Source organism: Globicephala melas, chromosome 2, assembly GCF_963455315.2.
Source record: "Globicephala melas chromosome 2, mGloMel1.2, whole genome shotgun sequence".
NCBI classification, from domain to species: domain Eukaryota; kingdom Metazoa; phylum Chordata; class Mammalia; order Artiodactyla; family Delphinidae; genus Globicephala; species Globicephala melas.
In genome coordinates this window covers 147,345,244-147,358,748 of record NC_083315.2, presented here as the reverse complement: position 1 = coordinate 147,358,748, position 13,505 = coordinate 147,345,244, and the positions used below count along the sequence as shown (strand labels likewise).

The window sequence follows — 13,505 nt, the reverse complement described above, 5'->3', positions numbered from 1 at the left end:
AAACTACATAAAGAACTCATACAACTCAATATTAAAAAAAAAAAAATCCGATTAAGAAATAGAGGAACTGAACAGAAATTTTTCCAAAGAAGACATACAGATGGCCAAGAGGCACATGAAAAGATGCTCGACCTCACTAATCATCAAGGAAATGCAAATCAAACCCCCAATGAGATACAACTCACACCTGTCAGATGGCTACTATCAAAAAGACAACAAATAACAAATGTTAGCAAGGATGTGGAGAAAAGGGAAACCTTGTACACTGTTTCTGGGAATGTAAACTGGCACAGCCACTGTGGAAAACAGCATGAAGTTTCCTAAAAATAAAACTACCGTATGATCCAGCAATTCTACTTCTGGGTATTTATCCAAAGAAAATGAAAACACTAATTCAGAAAGATATGTGCACCCCAACATTCATTATAGCATTATTTACAACAGCCAAAGTATGGAAGCAACCTAAGTGCCCATCAATATATATATATATGTGTGTGGGGGGGTATATATATATATATATATATATATATATACAAAATATAATGGAATATTACTCAGCCATAAAAAAGAGAAAGAAATATTGCCATTTGTGAGAACTTGGCTGGACCTAGAGGGCATTATGCTAAGTGAAATAAATCAAACAAAAATATCATATGATTTCACTTATATGTGGAATCTAAACAAACAAAACAAATGAACAAACAAAACAAGACAGCAACAGACTCATAGATAAAGAGAAAAAACTGGTGTTTGCCAGAGGGAAGCGGGGTGGGGAAGACTAGGGTGAAATAGGTGAAGGGGATTAAGAAGTATAAAACTTCCAGTTAGGGCTTCCCTGGTGGCGCAGTGGTTGAGAGTCCGCCTGACGATGCAGGGGACACGGGTTCGTGCCCTGGTCCGGGAAGATCCCACATGCCGCAGAGCGGCTGGGCCCGTGAGCCATGGCCGCCGCCGGGCCTGTGCATCCGGAGCCTGTGCTCCGCAACGGGAGAGGCCGCAACAGTGAGAGGCCCACGTGCCACAAAAAATAATAATAATAATAATAATATTGAAATAATCTTATATGGTTTAAGATAGTAACGGCATACAATGGTGAGCATTTCATAATGTACAAAAATATAGAATCACTATGTTGTACACTTGAAACTAATATTGCAAGCCAATTTTACTTCAATTAAAAAAAATAAGGTAAACCACTTGATCTCCACAAAAGAATATAATTAAAAAATAAATGGGTGAATCACCGATATGTGAATTATACCTCAATAAAGCTGTTAAAAAAAACCCTTTCAGTGCAGTGTAAAGACATGGTGGTCAACAAATGAATAAAATAGCAGCCTCAGCTCCATTAATCCATAGAACACTGACAATATTTTTAAGCCCTCATCCAGCGGTTTTCTTTCACTCACTATCTCATTCCCTAACATACAGAAACAAAACGCTCATTGATTTGTACTTTACCTGTCTTTGGTCAGCAGTAATTCAGGATTTATATGCTGAGTGGTACAGGAAAAAGAATAAGCTATTGCTTGGACCAGCTCCCAGGGTTAAGAATATTTAAAGACTATTGAGAGCTAAGATATTGGCAACATTACTAAATTCAGTTTTGCGGTAGCACGTGTTTAATTTAACTAAAGCACAAGTTCACACGTACAGAAAACCATCATGAAGCTAGACAACAGACCATTTCTAAAAGAGAAGCAAAACAGGCTTATTTATAAAACCAGAGTGCGCCAAAAGCAGCAGTGCCCAAAGAATATCAGATGCAAAAATCTCTCCCCAGTACACAGTCCACTGCCACTACTCCAGGATTTATAAAGTACTTCACATTTGCCAACTCCTCCATAATCATTATCATTAACCATCCCCAAGGAGCCCAGAAGTTTCCATTTTTTAAAAGACTGGCAAACCTCTCGTATCAATGTATACCTTCCCTTAACAAAAGACCTCCATTCAATAAAGGCCAAACCTCCAATAAGAGTAACTGTCATTTAAAGTCTGTGGTTTCTTGCTCCTGGCCCTCCACAAGCAATGTACTACCAGAAACCATGATGTTTTACAAAGCTTATATGCTGAAGTGCTTAAGAATGAAAGAAAATGCTAATGTCAAAAATGCCACCCAAAGCATAATGGAAAAAATAATGAAGGACTTTCCTGGCGGTGCAGTGGTTAAGAATCCGCCTGCCAATGCAGGGGACACAGGTTCTAGCCCTGATCCGGGAAGATCCCACATGCCGTGGAGCAACTAAGCCCACACGTCACAACTACTGAACCTGCACTCTAGAGCCTGCGAGCCACAACTACTGAGCCCGCGCGCCTAGAGCTCGTGCTCCGCAACAAAGAGAAGCCACCGCAGTGAGAAGCCCACGCACCACAACAAAGAGTAGCCCTGGCTAGCCGCAACTAGAGAAAGCCCGCACGCAGCAATGAAGACCCAACACAGCCAAAAATTAATTAATTAATTTTTTAAAAAAAAAGAAAAAGTAATGAATTTGGAGCTGGGAAACGACCTTCAGTCTTGAATCTGCTGCTCACAACCTGTGTGACCATGGGCTAGTTAATTAACCACTGGGAATCTCAGTTCCTTTATCTTCAATAATGGGCTTAATGATCATACTTGCACTGCCTATCACACAGACTGCTGTGAGGTCAAATGAGATTAATGGCTATCTAAACATTTCAACAACTAAAGTTCTATAAAAACATGAAAGAGTACTATAACACTTCTAAATCTCTAAAGAGCTCTGGAGAAACAGAGCTCAGGGCCATTTAAGTATAACACAGCTGTTTAAATATGAGAGTGAGGAAGTGAATTCCACTGAGGGAAAAATATTAATCCAAGTTACCTCTTCTTACATCCATTTCATAACTCATTTGAGACCAAGCTGATTATGTTGTAGAAGCCACAGATGGAGGTGTGAAAGGAAATAAGAGTTAGAATATGCCCTTGATTTAGACTGATGAGATCATTTCCATCTGAAACTCTAGAGTTGTCTGGCTTGTTGTTTGTTGTTGTATGTGTTGTTTTTGTTTATTATCACAGAAAGTACTGATGTAAAATATTCCGTTCCTTTGGGGTTTGGGCATACTTACGTTTTTCTAGAAAAAACCCTGGAGAGACTAAATTTTCACAATCTGGTGTACCCATTCTCTAGTAGAGTTTAAAGGAATCCTGTGAGGTGAGACAGAAATCATCGATATGCTGATTTCATATTCTGCAAATGTATAACCTCTGAAATTTCAAAGTCAGGGACTGATTTCTTCCCGCCGAGTGGAGACTGAGATGGGAACTAGTACGTGTTCCAAACGTAGGGGAGCCACACGGCTTTGAGCAGTCACTCAACTGCTCACATTTGTGTCCCACCTCACAGGCTGCCAGGAGAGGCCACCGGCAGAGCCAAAGGCATCGTCAAGTCAGACACAAGCAACGGACCAAAGAATGAATCCTGAAATCCAGATCTAGATGATGTTCCTCTTTCCACCCACTGTGGTGGGGAGGGGGGAAATCAGGAGACATCCTGACACGCAAAGTCACGTGGTATTTAGGCACTGAAGAATTAGTCAACTTCAAAACAAAAATTTCAAGCTACTGTCTTCTCTTCTCTTTCCTTTCTGTATCAAATTCTTCATGAGAATGGTCCCCAGCCTTCTGCCTCCACTGACTCACCCCACTCTACACAGCCCTCTCAGGGGCCACGCAGTGCGATGGTGGGATCACCACGTCCAGTGGCCCCTGGTGAATTCTTCTCCACCTCCTGTGGCATGCTACACCGCTGGCCAGTCCTTCCACTGCGAACAGCTCTTCCTCTTGACTCCTCTGATGCAACACCCATCCTGGCATTCCACCTACTCCTCCCACTCCATTTGCTTATCCCTGTCCCTCTCCTGGTTCTTGAGGACCTAAGTCCTCTGGATTCTGCTTTGGGCATCGTCCACTATCCACACTCCCTCAGAGATCTGAGCTCTTCTGTGGCTCTCTATCCAGCTGTACGTGACAATTCCCAACCACCTCTCTTGTCAAGATCAAGGCCATATTTCCAATCACTGCTCCATGTTTCCATTTATCCCCTCAGCACTTTATATCCAACATGGAACCCACCACCTTTCCTACAAAAACAAGCTGATTTTGCCCTGACTTCTGACTCTGACTTCCCCGGGGCGGGGGAAGAGGGGTGATGGGAGTGATGAGAATAGGCAGGACCAAGAACACACTCTCTGCATTAAGGGGCAGCCCCTCAGTCTGGCCAATTATCGCCACGCAGTAATGAGGGTCTGATGTTCCCAGATCTATTTTCAAAAAAAGGCAGATACCCAGATTTTTAAAAATTGGGGATGAGGAAAGGGAAGGATCACAGAACGCTTTTACCAGAGGGACTGAAAGGAATACAATAACAGTAACTGAGATGAGATTAAGAGGGAGGAAGAGGTTTGGAAGGGAAACCCTGTGTATCCAGTTTTGACCTGCTGAGTTGCCAGTGCTAAAGCTGCTAAAAGGGATGTCAGAGCTCTGAGGCTGGAGCTGTGGACGAGAGGTGCAGATGACCGAGAAGACTCTGGCTACTTTGTTATCTGGCCACCCCACCTCAGCCCTCAGTTCCACCTAGAACAGGAGGAAAAACACTGTTAAACACCCCATCTTGTTTGTCCTGAGGATGGTGAAAACACCAGGCTGGTGTCAGTTTCCTGAGGCTGCCGTAACAGTACCACAAACTGAGCGACAGAAATGTACTGTCTCACAGCTCTGGAGGCTAGAAGTCTGAGATCAACGTGTCAGCAGGCTCCTGTTTCTTCTGAATGCTCTAGGGAAGCAGCAGCTCGAGGCTATTCTCCTAACTTCTCGTAGCTCCTTGGTCTGTGGCAGCATAACTCCAGTCTTTACATGGTGTTCTCTCTATGTGTGTCTGTGTCCAAATATTCCTTTTTGTAAGGACACCAGTTGTACTGGATTAGGGGCCCCACTTTACTCCACTATGACCTCATCTTAACTAATTATATCTACAATGACTCTATTTCCAAATAAGGTCACAATGTGAGGCAAAGAGGGTTGGGACTTCAAGGTATGGTTATGGGGGGAGACACAATTCAACCTGTAACAAAGCTCTAAACCGCAGTTTCCTTTCTTCCAGAGTTGGGATCTCTAAGAACAGGATTAAGGCATGCCATCATTTATTTATAGAAAATTACTATGTTTAAGAAACCATGTAAGTCCTACAGGGAATATAAAAATGAATTTGATCCCATTTCTCAAGGACCTTCCAATGGAGCTGGAGGGAGAGGACATCCACAAAAACTATACTACAAATAAGTAGGTTATAATTGACTTGAAAATAATATAAATACTGTAAGAATCAAATAGGGGGAAAGAAGTCACTTTTGTCTGTAAATATCAGGAATTGATCCTTAGATAGAGTTTTATTACAGGATTGAAGGAGGCCCATAATTCTGACAGATGGAGACTTGTGGTTGGGACAGAGAAACTGAAGACATTCCAAGTAGATAGAACAGGTTGAGCAAAGAAAAGAGAAAATACAAGCTGTGTTTGGGTCAGGTCTGTTTGCCCAGAGAATTGGGTATATATTGTGGAGTCATGTGATAGAAGACTAAAATTATAGTTTGGGAAACCTTAATTGGCAGGAAAAGGAGTTTTGTATCTAAATTAGTAGGCATCTGGTAGTAATTTAGGTGGCCAAGAAAAGTAGTTCCTCTAATACTGGCTGAACACTTCTCCATCTGGGGAGATATAAGGACATCCACGTATATGATGTCCTAGGTCCCCAATCAGATTCAACTCAAAAATGACTTCATGGAAACACACTATAACCACCAAAAACCAGAGACAAAGAGAGAATTTTGAAAGCAGCAAGTGAAAAGGATTCATCACATAAAAGGGAACTCTCATAAGGCTATCAGTGGATTTCTCAGTAGAAACCTTGCAGACCAGGAGAGAGTGGGATAAGATAGTCAAGGTGCAGAAAGAAAAAAACTACCAAACAAGTATACTTTATCCAGCAAAGCTGTCCTTTTGAATGAAGGATAAAGATTTCTCAGACAAACAAAAGCTGAAGGAGTTTATCACCACTAGGAATACCTTAAGAGAAATGCTAAAGAGAGTTCTCAAGCAGAAATGAAAAGATGTTAATTAACAGCATAAAAACATACGAAAGTATATAACTCCCTGGTAAAAGAAGTTATATAGTCAAATTCAAAATACTCTACTACTACAAAGGTGATGTGTAAATCACTTAATTCCAGTATAAAAATTAAAAGAAAAAAGGGATTTAAAATAACTACAGGTACAATAATTTGGATATGGATACACAATGTAAAAAGATGTAAATTGTAACATCAAAAACATAAAATGTGTGGGGTGGGTAGTAAAAGGTAGAGAGTAAAAGGGTATGTGATTGAAGTTACCACCATAAAACAGATTGTTATAACTGTAAGATGTTTTATGTAAGTCTTATGGTAACCTCAAGGCAAAAAACTATTACAGACACACAAAAGAGAAAGAGAAAGAAATCTAAATATAAAACTAAAGAAAAATCATTAAATCACAAGGGAAGAAAGCAAGAGAGGAACAAAGGAACTACTAAACAGCCAGAAAACAATTACAAGATGGCAACAGTAAGTCCTTACCTATCAATAATTGCTTTAAATGTAAATGGATTAAATTCTCCAATCAAAAGACACAGAGTAGCTAAATGGATTAAAAAAAAAAAAGAAGACCCAACGAAATACTGCCTACCAGAGACTCATGTCAGCTTTAAGAATGCACATAGGCTGAAAGTGAAGGGATGGAAAAAGATATTCCATGAAAATGGAAACCAGAAGGGAGCAGGTGTAGCTGCACTTAGACAAAATAGACTTTAAGTCAAAGATCATAATGAGAGACAAAGAAGGTCATTATATAATAACAAAGGGATCAATTCATCAAGAGTATATAATAATTGTAAATGCATGTGCACCCAACATCAAGCACGTGAATATATTAAGCAAACACTAAGAGATCTGAAGGGAGTAATAGACAACAATACAGTAATAGTAGGGGACTTCAGTACTCCACTTTCAACAATGGACAGATCATACAGACAGAAAACCAATAACAAAACACTGAACTTAAACTACACATTGGATAAAACAGACCTAAAGTACATATACATTCTAGCCAGCAGCAGCAGAATACACATCCTTCTCAAGTGCTTAGAGAATATTCTCAAATGTAAATCATATCTTAGGCTACAAACAGGTCTTAAGAAATTTAAGAAGATTACTATCATATCAAGTATCTATTCCAACAATAAAGGTATGAAACTAGAAATCAATAACAGGTGGAAAGGTGGAAAATTCACAGATATGTGGAAATTAAAACACTTCTGAATGGCCAATGGGCCACAGAAGAAATCAAAAGGGATTTTTAAAAAATCTTTGAAATAAACAAAAATGGAAATACAACATATCAAAACATATGGGATGTAGCAAAAGGAGTTCTAAGAGGGAAGTTTATAGAAACAAACATCTATATTAAGAAACTAGAGGGCTCAGCCATAAAAAGAAATGAAATTGAGTCGTTTGTAGTGAGGTGGATGGACCTAGAGTCTGTCATACAGAGCGAAGTAAGTCAGAAAGAGAAAAACAAATACCATATGCTAACACATATATATGGAATCTTAAAAAAGAAAAAATGGTCATGAAGAACCTAGGGGCAAGACAGAGATAAAGACACAGACCTACTAGAGAATGGACTTGAGGATACGGGGAGGGGGAAGGGTAAGCTGGGACAAAGTGAGACAGTGGCATGGCCATATATACCCTACCAAATGTAAAATAGATAGCTAGTGGGAAGCAGCCGCATAGCACAGGGAGATCAGCTCGGTGCTTTGTGACCATCTAGAGGGGTGAGATAGGGAGGGTGGGAGGGAGGGAGATGCAAGAGGGAAGAGATATGGGGATATATGTATATGTATAACTGATTCACTTTGTTATAAAGCAGAAACTCACACACCATTGTAAAGCAATTATACTCCAATAAAGATGTTAAAAAAAAAAAAGAAAAGAAACTAGAGGGACTTCCCTGGGTGGCACAGTGGTTAAGAATCTACCTGCCAATGCAGGGGACACAGGTTCGAGCCTTGGTCCAGGAAGATCCTACATGCCTGGAGCAACAAAGCCCGTGCACCACAACTACTGAGCCTGCACTCCAGAGCCTGTGAGCCACAACTATTGAGCCCATGTGCCCCAACTACTGAAGCCTGCGTGCCTAGAGCCCGTGTTCTGCAACAAGAGAAGCCACTGCAGTGAGAAGCCCACGCACCACAATGAAGAGTAACCCCCACTCGCCACAACTAGAGAAAGCCTGCACACAGCAAAAAGGCCCAATGCAGCCAAAAAAATTTTTTTTAAAAAACCAGAAAGATTTAAAACAAACAACTTAACTTTACACCTCAAGGAAACAGAAAAAGAATAACTAAGCCCAAAGTTAGGAGAAAGGGAATAACAAAGATCAGAATGGATGTAAATGAAATAGAGACTATATAAATAATAGAAAAGATAAACAAACTTAAAAGCTGGGGGGCTTCCCTGGTGGCGCAGTGGATGAGAGTATGCCTGCCGATGCAGGGGACACGGGTTCATGCCCCAGTCCGGGAAGATCCCACATGCCGCAGAGCGGCTGGGCCTGTGAACCATGGCCGCTGAGCTTGCGCATCCGGAGCCTGTGCTCCGCAACGGGAGAGGCCACAACAGTGAGAGGCCCGAGTACCGCAAAAAAAAAAAAAAAAAAAAAAGCTGGTTCTTTGAAAAGATAAACAAAGCAGACAAACCTTTAGCAAGACTAAAAAAAAAAGGGAGAGGAGACAAAGAAGTAAAATCAGAAATGAAAGCATAAACATTATAACTGATACTACAGAAACAAAAGGATCATAAGAGACTACTATGAACAGTTATATACCAAAAAGGTGAATAACCAAGAAGTATTGGATAAATTCATACAAATATACAACATTCCAAGACTGAGTCATGAAAAAACAGAAAATCTAAGGAGACCAATAATGAGTCAGGATATTGAATCAGTAATCAAAAACCTCCCAACAAAGAAAAGCCCATGATCAGATGATTTCACTGGTGAATTCTACCAAACATTTAAAGAATTAATATCAATCTTTCTTAAACTCTTCCAGAAAATTGAAGAGGAGGGGACACTCCCAAACTTAATTTACAAGGGCTGCATTACCCTGATATCAAAGGCAGACAGACAAGGACACTGCAAGAAAAGAAAATTGCAAGCCAAAATGCCTGAAGAACATAGATGCAAAAGTCCTCAACAAAATACTAGCAAACTGAATTCAAAAGCACATTAAAAGAATCATATGCCATAATCAAGTGTGATTTATCCTTGGGATGCAAGGATGGTTTAACATATGCAAATAAATAAATGTGATACAACACATTAACAGAATGAAGGATAAAAATCATAGGATCATTTTCAACATCACTAATTATTACAGAAATGCAAATAAAAACTACAATGAGGTATCACCTCACACCAGGTAGGATGGCCATCATCAAAAAGTCTACAAACGATAAATGCTGAGAGGGTTTGGAGAAAAGGGAACCCTCCTACACTGTTGGTGGGAATGTAAATTGGTACAGCAACTATGGAGAACAGTACGGAGGTTCCTTAAAAAACTAAAGATAGAGCTACATATGATCCAGCAATCCCACTCTTGGGCATATATCCAGAGAAAACCATAATTTGAGAAGATACATGCACCCCAGTGTTTATTGCAGCACTGTTTACAAGAGCCAGGACATGGAAGCAACCTAAATGTCCATCAACAGAGGAATGAATAAAGAAGATGTGGTACATATATACAATGGAATACTACTCAGCCATTAAAAAGAAAGAAATAGGGCTTCCCTGGTGGTGCAGTGGTTGGGGGTCTGCCTGCCGATGCAGGGGACACGGGTTTGTGCCCTGGTCCGGGAGGATCCTGCGTGCTGCGGAGCGGCTGGGCCCGTGGGCCGTGGCCGCTGGGCCTGCGCATCAGAGCCTGTGCTCCACAATGGGAGAGGCCACGGCAGTGAGAGGCCCGCATACCACAAAAAAAAAAAAGAAAAAGAAAAAAAGAAAAGAAAAAAATAACGAAAGAATGCCATTGGCAGCAACATAGATGGACCTAGAGATTTTCATACTGAGTGAAGTAAGTCAGAAAGAGAAAAACAAGTATCATATGATACCACTTGTATGTGGAACCTTTAAAAAAAGTTACAAATGAAATTACCTACAAAACAGAAATAGAGTTAGAGATGTAGAAAACAAACTTATGGTTACCAGGGGGTAAGGAGGGGGGTGGGATAAATTAGGAGACTGGGATTGACATATACACACTACTATATATAAAATAGATAATTAATAAGGACCTACTGTATAGCACAGGAAACTCTACTCATTACTCTGTAATGACCTAAATAGGAAAAATAATCTAAAAACGAATGAATATATATATATATATATATGTATGTATAACTGATTCACTCTGCTGTACACCTGAAACTAACACAACATTATAAATCAACTAAACTCTAATAAAAAAAATTTTTTAAATCATAGGATCATTTTAATAGATGCAGAAGAAGCATTTGACAAAATCAACATTCATTTCTGATTAAAAAAAAACTCTCAACAAACTAGGTGTAAAAGAAACATATTTCAACATAATAAAGGCCCTATGTGACAAGCCCATAGCTAACATCATACTCACCAATGAAAAGCTGAAAGCACTCCTTCTAAGGTCAGGAAAAAGACAAGAATCTATTCAACATGGTACTGGAGGTCCTAACCAGAACAATTAGGCAAGAAAAAGAAATAAAAGGCAGCCACATTAGAAAGGAAAAAGTAAATATCTTTATTTTCAGATGACACAATCTTGTACATAGAGAACTCTAAAGACTCCACCAAAAAAACTGTTAGAATTAATAAAAACATTCAGAGAAGTTGCAGAATATAAAATCAACATACAAAAATCAGTTGCATTTCTATACACTAAAACTGAACTATTTGAAAGAGAAATTAAGAAAAAAAACCCATTTATGGTAGCATCAAAAACAATAAAATACTTAGTAATAAATTTAACCAAGTAAGTAAAAGATCTGTACCCTGAAGACTATAAGACATTTATGAAAGAAAATGAAGAAGACACGAATAAATGGAAAGATATCCTATGTTCATAGATTGGAAAAATTTACACTGTTAAAATATACATACTACCCAAAACGATTTACAGATTCAATGCAATCTCTATCAAAATTCCAGTGGTATTTTCCACAGCATTGGTAAAAAAAATCCTAAAATTCATATGGAAGCACAAAAGACCCAGAATAGTCAAAGTAATCTTGAGAAGGAAGAAAAAACTGGAGGCACCACAATTCCTGGTTTCAAACTATATTACAAAGCTATAGTAATCAGAACAGTATGGTACTGGCATTAAAAACAGACACACAGACTAACGGAACAAAACAGAGAGCCCAGAAATAAACCCACAAATATATGGTCACCTAATCATTGACAAGGGCACCAAGAACATACAGTGGGTAAATAATAATCTCTTCAATAAACAGTGTTGGGGAAACTGGAATCTATATCCAAAGAATGAAACTGGAACCCTCTCTTACACCACTCATAAAAATTAAATGGAAATGGATTAAAGATTTAAATATAAGACCTGAAACTGTAAAACTCCCAGAAGAAAACGTAGGGAAAAAGCTCTTTGACATTGGTCTAGGCAACAATTTTTTTGGATATGACACCAAAAGCACAGTCAACAACAGCAAAAATAAATGAGTGGGACTACAACCAACTAAAAACCTTCTGTACACCAAGGGAAACAGTCAACAAAGTGAAAAGGTAACCTACAGAATAGGAGAAATTATTTACAAACTATATCTCATAAGGAGTTAATATCTAAAATATATAAGGAACCCATATAACTCAATAATAATAATAATCCAATTTAAAAATGGACAAAGAACCTAAATAGACATTTGCCAAAGAAAATAATCAAATGGCCAGTAGGTACATGAAAAGATGCTCAACATCACTAATCATCAGGGAAATGCAAATCGAAACCACAGTGAGGTATTACCTAACACCTGTCAGAATGGCTATCATCAAAAAGTGTTGAAGAGGATGTGGAGAAAATGAAACCCTTGTACATTGTTAGTGGGAATGCAAATTGGTACAGCCATTATGGAAAACGGTATGAAGGTTCTTCAAAAAATTAAAAACAGAACTACCATATGGTCCAGCAAGGTCACTTCTGGATACATATCCAAAAGAAATAAAATCAGTATCTTGAAGACATATCTGTACCCCTGTTCATTACAACATTATTCACAATAGCCAAGACATGGAAACAACCCAAGTGTCCACAGATGGATTAATGGATAAAGAAGCTGATATATATACAAAACAGAATATTATTCAGCCATAAAAAAGAAGGAAATCCTGCCATTTGTGACAACATAAATGAACTGGAGGACATTACACTTAGTGAAATAAGCTAGACACAGATAGACAAATATTGTACGATATCACTTATATATGGAATCTGAAAAAAAAAAAAAGTTGAACTCATGGAACTAGAAAATAGAATGGTGGTTGCCAGGGGCTGGGGAATGGGGAAAGTGAAGAGATACTGGTCAAAGGGTACAAACTTTGTTATAAAATGACTAAGTTCTGGAGATCTAATGTATAGCATAGTGACTATAGTTAATCATACTGTATTGTACACCTGAAATTTGCTCACAGAGCACATCTCAAGCATTCTCATCACACAAAAAAAGTAACTACATGAGGTGACAGATGTCTTAATTAAATTTACTGTGGTAAATATTTCATAATGTAAACCTATATCAAATGATCATGTTGTGATTTTTATACACAATTTTGTCAATTATACTTCAATAAAACTAGAACAAAAGCAGTGGTTCTTCTGTCCTAGTGCCTAGGATGCCTTACTATTACACCTTTTCCCCGTCAGAGACCCTCTTCTAATTTGATGGTCCTCAAGAGAAGCCCAAGATAGAATACATTGAAGCAGCTACCCTTTGGGCTCTTTAAACCTAATGAAGCATCAAAACTCTGATCTTTGTAAGAGCACAGGTTCTGAAATCCTGGCAGTTACTGTGGCCATTGATCCTAGTGCTGTCTTAGTCTCGCAGTGCTAACCCCAGCTTTCACAATCAAGATATTTGCCATGCATGCTCACACTGTTTAAGTAAACATATACCCCCCGCCCCCAGCATGCTTTTAGAATAAGCCTGTAAGACTCAGAACAGTACAGCATCGGGGTTGAAGTCAAACTCCAGTATTTACCATCTGTATAGCCACAGCAAGCCACTTAACTTTTTGGTGTCTCAATTTCTTCATGTATAAACGAGGGGTAATAACAATAGCCACAACCTAGGATTACTGTGTAGATCAGATTAAATAATACAAAGCATTTAGC

The 13,505-nt window shown here is 38.9% G+C and overlaps 1 protein-coding gene across 3 annotated transcripts in view; it reads right to left on the bottom strand.

The window, feature by feature from the left end:
* Positions 1–13,505, bottom strand: part of RGS6 (regulator of G protein signaling 6) — a 574,726-nt gene that overhangs the window by 507,752 nt on the left and 53,469 nt on the right. The window lies entirely within an intron of this gene.